We start from the raw sequence: 9,251 nt of genomic DNA, 5'->3' as shown, positions 1-9,251 counted from the left end.
CCTCCGTTAGGATTTAGAAACTAGAGGAAGTCTTGGAAAATCAATTATAATGATGAAACGGCCATAAATAAACTCCTGTACCCTAAGACACGGAACCCCGACTAGCACAACTTGTGATTGTGAGACTAAGTGGTACAATAGGTCATCAAACCAAATAATAATAATAATAATAATAATAATAATAATAATAATAATAATAATAATAATAATAATAATAATAATAATAATAATAATAATAATAATAATAATATGAAAAAGTGGTTTGGACATGATATCATGTGATATATTAATGCAGAAACTTTCACACATTTGAAGAAAATCATGTTCGTTATCAAAATAGACGAATCGTTCGTTGGAGTTTAGCGTCCTTTTTCAGCAGCAAAGCTATGTGAGACATAAACCTACAATTTAAAATGAAATCTGAAGCACCATAACATGTTTAAATTTCAATACTATCCATGGGCGTCTCTGGCATGTTAAAATTGGGGGGTACGGGGACGACTAGAATGCTAGTAGATCCCAACTAAAGTTACGTCAAAATTATGAGTAAACTGGAATCTACTTTACTAATGGCATCCGCTCTTTCTACCTGTAGCAACATAATTCATCATAATTTTCCTCCATTACTGGTAGACTACTTGCGAAAAAAGAAGTTTATACATAATATGATTCTTAGGTGATTTCTTCACCTTGACATTCCTACCGGTGAATTTCTGCTCACTGTTCTCAGACGCATTTGCAGCAGTGTAGTTTTATAGTCCTCATATATTTCGATTTTTTAGATAACAAAATCTTAACTCTTTGAAAGAAGTCTTACGATGACACTTGCTTTGACTGCGAATTTCGAATTTTTGATTTTCATTCTTCTTCTGTATTCTTAATAAACTCAAAAGGTCTTTTGAGTTTATTAAGAATACCTTTTTGTTCTTCATTTCGCTGCATGTTTTTGAACTTGTCCAATAAACCATCCTCGTTTACTCCGTTCTCCAGTTTATTCTTGCTGTCATGCGGTTCCCCAATGTATTCTTTCCAGTTTCCTCAAACACAATTCGCTCATTAAACACTCATTTTTATCTCTAGTTTCTATATTGTCACTTTCTGCCCTTCTACATATATAACATTCAAATTTCTCTATCTTTTTAAATTCTTCTGTTCACCTTCGCTTCTATTGCATATTTTACTGTCTTTCTAGATTTCCCTTTTTAATTCGCAGATAAATTTCTATACATCATTTCCTTCTCTTCTCTAGTCTCCCCTTGAAATGGAAACCAATTGTTGCTGGTTAAGCAATGAAAAAATTGTGTCCTTGCAGCCGAGACTATTTTGACTAACCATGAAGTGTAACTTTAAAAAAAATATCCTTCTTTGAAAGTGACACGTCAAGCGGACATTTTAAACACATTAACCTAATCTTGAAGAACAAACATAACTTTAATTTGTTCTGCCTATTTTTCTACTTCTTCCAAATAGATCTAAATACTTCCAGCATTGATCCATTTATCTCATACTCAAATATTTGGGGGTACGCGTCCCCCCTGTTCCCCCGCCAGAGACGCCCGTGATACTATCCCACTCGGAATCGCACTCAGGATACCGTTCGCCAGTGGCGCGTGCTAGCACCTAGACTAGCGGGGAGATGTGAACGAAACATGTTTCTACTACGGCGTTTGATAGAAGATAAGGCTTTGTATGTTCGTGTTGTTCTGTTGATACTGAGGTATTGACGAATTTTATTTATTGTCATGATAGCATTTGTGACTTATGGAGTTGAAATGTGAGAAATTATATATATTATTATATATAGTGTTTCATTTGTTTTCTTTCTAAAAGTAAAGGTACCGGTATGCTGGACGTCAGGCACATAATGGTTAAAGAGTTGCATACCTTTCAGGGTATGATTCTTCAGAATACTAATCATGCTACCAAAATGTTCTAGAAACCTCTACTAAATTAATGGATAAACCTTGAAAAAAAATCCAGAGAATGTTTTCACTTAATCTTCTTCCTAATAAGGAATGAAAACTAATTGTATACATTAAAAATAGGAACTAAGGAAAGGCTTCTCTGTGGAAAAATTACAGAGTTAGAGTCCGAACAGGAATTTTGTACTGGCCTTCAATTTAGTCGAACTGCAGCGACAGAAAAAATGTTGGGATTATTTCGTTGTGGGAGGTCAGTCTTTCCAGAAAAAAATTCTGGTCGGTTCAAAGGCTTTATGGTTTATATTACCCTGGAAAAAAGGAATGAACAATGGGAGGTGCGAAGACGTGCTAGGCCATAAGAGACATAAAGGCCCAAATATTTCTAGTCCCTGAATACAATTAAGTGATTTCAAGAAGGAACAAAGGTTCGCAAATCTTCTTGAGAAAAAAAAAAACCTCTGATAATCAATAAAACTATATATTTACTATTGGTATTTTCGAAGTTTCTCGTCAACCTTTTTTTAAGACAGAAGACGAAACATTCAGTTCTTCTTAACAGGTGCTGTTACGCCTTACCGTGGCGTACCGCATAAATAAAACTATCTATCTAGTTATCTATATCTATCTATCTATCTATCTATCTATCTATCTATCTATCTATCTATCTATCTATCTATCTATCTATCTATCTATCTATCTATCTATCTATCTATATGTGTGTGTGAGAGAGAGTGCGTGTGCGTGTGTGCTCACACAGTGAAAATGTACTAGAGCATAAAATAAATAGATTCACTGATATTTAAAAACAGAGAAAAGAAAAAAACATAGGATGTTTCTACTGTTCATAATTATATACCTCGTATACTGGTTTTCGTAACATTACCTCTCACTTGCGTTCTTTGGTAACATTAAAATGAAGGCTAAATGACCTTATGATAATATCCGGCTATTTTATGAACAATTTCTTTCATCTGCCTAACTCTTTTTTAGAACATTAGTTTTCGTTCCTCCCACTTCAGTTAATGTCAATGAAATTTTTTATTATTATTATTATTATTATTATTATTATTATTATTATTATTATTATTATTATTATTATTATTATTATTATTATTATTATTATTATTATTATTATAAAAATATGATAGTGTATCAATTTTCTGCTTGCTAGTGTGATTCTCACACTATATCTAAATCATATGTGATGCGCATTATACTCGTCATTTGTTTTGGACGAGCTGCATGATATCTGCAACTGGGCAATCTGACGTATCGTCTGTAACTGCACCTGCGGTAGAGATGGGTGTTTCAGTGTTAGTTTGTGTTGTGAGTTATTTTAAGACCTAAAATAATTAAATATTCAGGTAAATTTTAATTAAAGGTTTGTGAGTGTTTTATATTATGCTGTCAAAACCATGATAATGTGTTAATCATATAAATAAAGAGATAAATGTCTCTTTATTTTTCAAAGTGACATAGTGACATAATGCTGTTGAGTGTTCGATTTGACATTGAAAAAATGTAATAATTTGAGGAGGCGAGTGGTGAATAAATGACACAAATAAAAATTCGGATTTTTAGTAGTGGAGGTAAATATGATTGGCAAAATACATGCAAATTACCAACAGTGTTGCGTAATTCATATCTAAGGAAGAGAGAATGCGGTTCTCGACAGATAATATACAGGAACAGGTGTGCCAATAGATATAATATTGTACTTTTTTGAGCAGTGATCAAAAAAGAAAATATTTGCCTTAATGCATACGCTGGTGAGTCAGCTTTGTCCATAAACAGAATGGTTGAGGTTCCAGTGATGTCCCCCTCCCCTGATCGGAGAGATGTAAAGTTTTAAACGATATTTTCCTAATTACTTATAATTATGGTGATGTACCTACTCACAATTAATCTTGTTTTATTTCCCTCCTCAAGTTGTAATTGTATTTCGCAAATGTATGCTAATTTACTGGTTTAGTTATTCTCACTGTTTGCATACATATTTTATTATTGTACAAAATTAGTACCTTTCTACTGACCAGCGTTGCAAACCCTATTATATTCAGAGATAACGAAAATAATGTTTCAATGGAATGATAAACTTGTTTCCGTTTGTTTTTACTGACAATGGAAGGATAGATTGGCATGACAATTACAGCTGATCTTCAACAGATGATGGTCCCGTATTAGACCCACGTGAACATGTTTTCAACGTTATATTGCTAGTTATTTTTGTTATTTTAATATACTTTACCTAGAATTACTCTTCTATCAATTCCATTGTACATTCTTAACTGTTAATCAAAAAAAAAAAAAAAAAAAAAAATCTTTGCTCTCCGCTAGATACGTATTCGTCTGTATTGTATTACTTCGCGAAATTAGTACCTCTTAACTGTTAAATTTTGGAAACTAAGCACTATTCAAAATGAAAACAATGAATCCTTACCGTCTCATGTTTCCAACCACCACTATAAACAACACCCTGTTACAGTATTATGTAAATCAACTTTTAGAGGGGGAGGGAGATTGGTGGTGGAGCTTTCTATCAAACGCATACGAAAGTATTTCTTCCTTGCACTATGTTGCCACATAAGCGGGATGCTTATATTCATGAATTCCTCTTAGCAGGAAATGTATAGTCTAATTGCCTTAGAAAGTGTTCAGTAAGGGAAGACTTGTATTAATGAATGCATATTGACTTTAGGAGGATTTAGTACAACTACAGCGTGTGCCCATATAGCATAAAACTTTGGTTCATAAGCCACAAATTAGCTTAAAAACAAACTAACTTGTGTTATGTGGCCAGTAAAAAGCACGAATGCTATCTATCCGAATTGAGGCAGGAGCACAACAGAGCGACCCGAGCGGTAACAAGGGGAGCGGGCACGTTAGCGATGGTGCGTATACACATGAACGAGGATGCTGGAAAAATACTTTATATTGCAGAAAACCACGCTTTGTGTGTGCCACAGCTTCGCTAAACTTCTATAAACAGTTTGTACTGCCTTCACATAGCACCTCACTTCACCGTGTCTTTCAGAATTACGTAGTTCGATCCCTGGCAAAGCAGGGTTGTCTGGTTTAAACCAGCTTTTTTTTTTTTTTTTTTTTATAAAGGTTTAAACCAAAAAACGAAATATGTTCGTAAAATCTTGATGAACACATATTTGTGGGTTATCACTTTCACTCCAAAATATTATTCGTATTATATTCAGGTCTAAATTCCCCATTGGTTACTCAGAGATTAATCTACAAAAGCAACTTTTATATATATATATATATATATATATATATATGGGTGATTCCACGAAAAAGGGAAATTTTCACTTGGAAAATTTTTGTTCCGTTGATGGTCGCCTATTTCAATAAAAATATCACATGCACTTACTACTACTAAGTACATGTTAATTAGGTGTTCAGCAGAGCTGAATCGTTATTGGTGTAGTAAATAAAAAATAATAAACTTTTCAGCACCCACGGAGTTGAGACCATAGGTCACGGAGTTGAGATTAGTTAACACGGAGTTGAAAATTGCTGTGGAGTTGAGAAACGTGATACATCTGGGAGATAAGTTTTGGTTTATAAGTGATTAAGCTTATAATTTACATAAAAATTGAAATAATTTTCCAATAGTTTTTGTAAGTTAGAATTATTCTCCTTATGTTGAATAAAATTCAAACAAACTAGATGACACGTAATTTGTTATACAAAAATACTCCAGAAAATACTGCAAGCATATGAAAATATATCTAATGAAGGTTCCAAAATTGAGTATATATATATATATATATATATATATATATATATATATATATATATATATATATATATATATATATATATATATATATATATACTCAATTTTGGAACCTTCATTAGATATGTGACGTAAATAAGAAAAAAAGAAATACACATACACTTATCGAATATTGAAAAATTATTGCGCTTTCAATATGTTGACTATCATATGGAGAGGACAAACTTTTTACATAAGCTTACGAAACAGACGAAGTAGTCACTAAATCTGTCTATTGTCTACTTCATTTGTTTTCTGAGCTTATGTAAACCGTTTGTCTTCTCTGTGTGATCAAGTCCACACGTCGAAAGTGCAATACTTTTTCAACATTTGGTAAGTGTATTTGTATCGTATATTTGGTATATATACAAGGTGTTTCAAAACAATACACACATCGTTTGGGAACTGATTTCTGACACCAAGATAAGACGAAAAGTATAGACAACTGGGTGCACAAATGCTTCCTTTCGGAGTTATAGGCTGCCGAAAACATGAAAAAAAAATGAACTCTAAAGGTCCATAGCTCCAAAACTATGAGATTGCCGTAGTCGGGTCACGACTTCACTTAGGAACTAATATGTGCACTATCCAAAAATATGTTTCAGAATCCTGAGGTACTCACGAAGCAATTTTTATAGAGGGAGTTTGGTTACGGGCGTATAATCTGAAGTACTCATCAACTACTTCTATAAAAGTTGTTGTGGAAGTACCGCAAGATTCTGAAACATGGATATTTGGATAGCGCACATACTAATTCCTAAGTGAAGTCTGACCCGACTACGGTAGGTCCCATAGTTTTATGCGATGGACCTTTACCTTCAAAGTTAATTTTTTTTCATGTTTTCGGCAGCCTATAACTGCGAAAGGAAGCATTTGTGCACCCAGATTGGTCTATACTTTTTATCTTATCTTGGTGTTAGGAATCACCTCCCAAACGTTGTCGGTATTGTTTGAAACGCCCTGTATAATGCACACTAAATGACAGTGTAAGGCACTCATCATTTCTGTTTTCTTTGGATAATTCGATGTTCTTTGTTAATGAAGGAAATGACTCCAATGAAGGAAATGTCTTGAGGAAACAGGGAAGGGCTGTTCTAGTCTACACAGAATGACAACTGCCAACGCTTTTTAAACGTCAGGTTTAGTAGGCCAGGACAAATTCCTCCCGATCCGCGTCATAAAATTGACTGTCCGCATATTGCCCTCAGACTCTTCGACAATCTCTGAAAAGAAAACAATTAGTTGATCATAAGATTCAGACGTCAATAGGTTAAAAACAGATACCATCCATCTTGACTTGACTGAAGTTTTACCTCCGGCTACCTGACAGCCCCAAATCTGAACTTCCGCGAAACACTCCTTAAATGGGCTAGGACCCTCCAGCCGTCTTTGAGTGTGAATTACACGTGGTCAGCGTGTCGGCTCCTACGACCGTTGCGATGGTCTGCGCGATCAGGTTTCAGTACATCTCTACTCAAGTGAGTTTTTTAATTGCCTTACTGTGCGAAGTAAACACCATTAATTTTTGAGCTTCCACCGGGAAACAAACCCAGAACCACACACGAAAGGCGAGCATACCAGTCACTAGATCATAAACGAGCTTTATTTCTATGAATATATTGAAAGAACAAATATTTGGAAGAGCATGAGCATAACAAACACTACAGGATTATCAACTCCGTGAACTTGTCTCAACACCGTGGATTCCTTAGTTTTCAGATGGACATGGAGTTGAGAACCATGGAGTTGAGAAAATCGAATATAATTTATTTTTACCGGCCCACTTTTTAACCAGTACATGTGAGTAATTGTGTACGAATTTTCTACGTTAAGGCGTAGGTTCCTCAAGGGAAAGAAGGTATATACCATACAAATACATTCAGTAATAAATACCATGGTGTTGAGAATCAATTAATATACGCACCTGCTTTCCACACACAAAAATATTTTTCCTATAGCTTTTAACACATGCACACAACTTTTTCTGTTCTTCAGTCAAACATGTCTGCCTTGTCTTCTTGTGGGTGTTGCCAATGTGGACGACCATGCTATCTGTTGAGAGCAATGATAATTTTTTCTATTGCCATGGAGTTGAGACGAAATAGAGGTGACAGAAACGAAGCATAGTCAAGCTTTCCAAAATAATCGTTATAAAGATTTACTTTCCACAAAACCGAAACATTGAAGTGTTCTCTTCCATTTAATTACCATTAAATGATGTTTGATTTGCGACTTCAGTTGTAATTTATTGATTAAAATCAGTCAACTGTAGTCTGTGACAGCCCACGGTGTTGAGAAATTGGGTAATAATTAATTTTTTACGTATGTTTCGTGTTATATTTGCAAACTGTTATACATGGCATACCTACTTTGTGACGGTTACTATCAAACAAAATAAAAATGAGGTGATTCTTTCTAGTAGTAGTTTGAAGAAATGCCCGTGACAGAAAATTTCCCTTTTTCGTGGAATCACCCATATATATATATATATATATATATGTGTAAGTTTATGAATGTCTTATGTGATTTTTTATAGTTTGTTATTATTAGCATGCAATCGAAATCGAAGAAAAATTCTATATTGTTTCGTTTTAATAATGTTTACTATTGATAAAATAAAATGCCGTACTTTGTTTGGAGGGGGGGGGGGGTCATCAAAACCCACGAGAGGCATTTATTGAAATCAAAATTATCTTTGGTACCTATTTATGTATAAATGGTTCAGAGCCAAAGTAGCCTCAAGTAATTCGTCTCGGACAATTTCTCTCGGATGTAAGCTGAGAAGCGGTTTGGATTCCGCTTTAAGCTTATGTGACCCCTTCCAGTATAGCCCGGTTGTTGCATAATAACACCAAGGCGAAACAAACCTGTTTCTGTCCATATGTGATATAGGTGCTTTCCCTTTCAACTCAGGCAAAAAAAAAAAAATAAATAAATTGTATCATCACCATCTCAGATATTGTTGAAACTTTTTTTTATAGCAACTAGGCATGTTTTTAAGAGACCCATATTTTTTTGTTTTGTCGAAAAAAAAAATTCCCGCCAAGTAATGAGCCGTCAAAGACAGGGAGTACAATTTATGAATTGTAGAAGACATGAAAAATGGTCAACTTCAGAGCCCCACCATTGAGCCATGGAGACAGGTAGAGTTATAATTCTTGTTGTGTGTACATAGGGATATAAATAAACTATATTTTATTATAGTTTGTTTTGCGCATGCGTATCTTTTTCTACATATATTAATAAATAAACGTCATTTTTGTCTGAAAAGTCGAAGTTTGCGAATTTTTTCTGTTTTCACGGTTGGTAAGACCTAGTTACCCGCTTTCCGAAAAAAAATAAATTGTATCGCTTCTGTGCAACCGTTTTGTCGCAAAAAATTCGAGAAATTGTAAAACTTTAAAAAATCGCCATCTCGAAAACACCATCTTTTAAAATTCTGAAATTTTGTCAGATGGTTCAACTTTACATGAATAATAAACACACCAAAAACCATTCTCTACCAATGCTTCATGAATTAACTATAGCCTTGTGAAGTT

General features: G+C 34.2%; 1 protein-coding gene across 5 annotated transcripts in view; it reads left to right on the top strand.

Moving 5' to 3' along the window:
- The first annotated feature begins 3,156 nt into the window (after positions 1-3,156).
- Positions 3,157-9,251, top strand: part of LOC145674976 (oxysterol-binding protein-related protein 6-like) — a 172,582-nt gene continuing 166,487 nt past the window's right edge. For all 5 annotated transcript variants that reach the window (XM_081745318.1, XM_081745335.1, XM_081745328.1 and 2 more), the window contains exon 1: positions 3,157-3,286. The gene's annotated coding sequence lies outside the window, so the exon portion shown is untranslated. The remainder of the gene's footprint in view (positions 3,287-9,251) is intronic.

Source organism: Thermobia domestica, chromosome 2 (genome assembly GCF_964235325.1).
Source record: "Thermobia domestica chromosome 2, izTheDome1.hap1.1, whole genome shotgun sequence".
Classification (NCBI taxonomy): Eukaryota; Metazoa; Arthropoda; class Insecta; order Zygentoma; family Lepismatidae; genus Thermobia; species Thermobia domestica.
The sequence above is the reverse complement of the archived record's forward strand: the minus strand, read 5'-3'. Positions and strand labels throughout refer to the sequence as shown.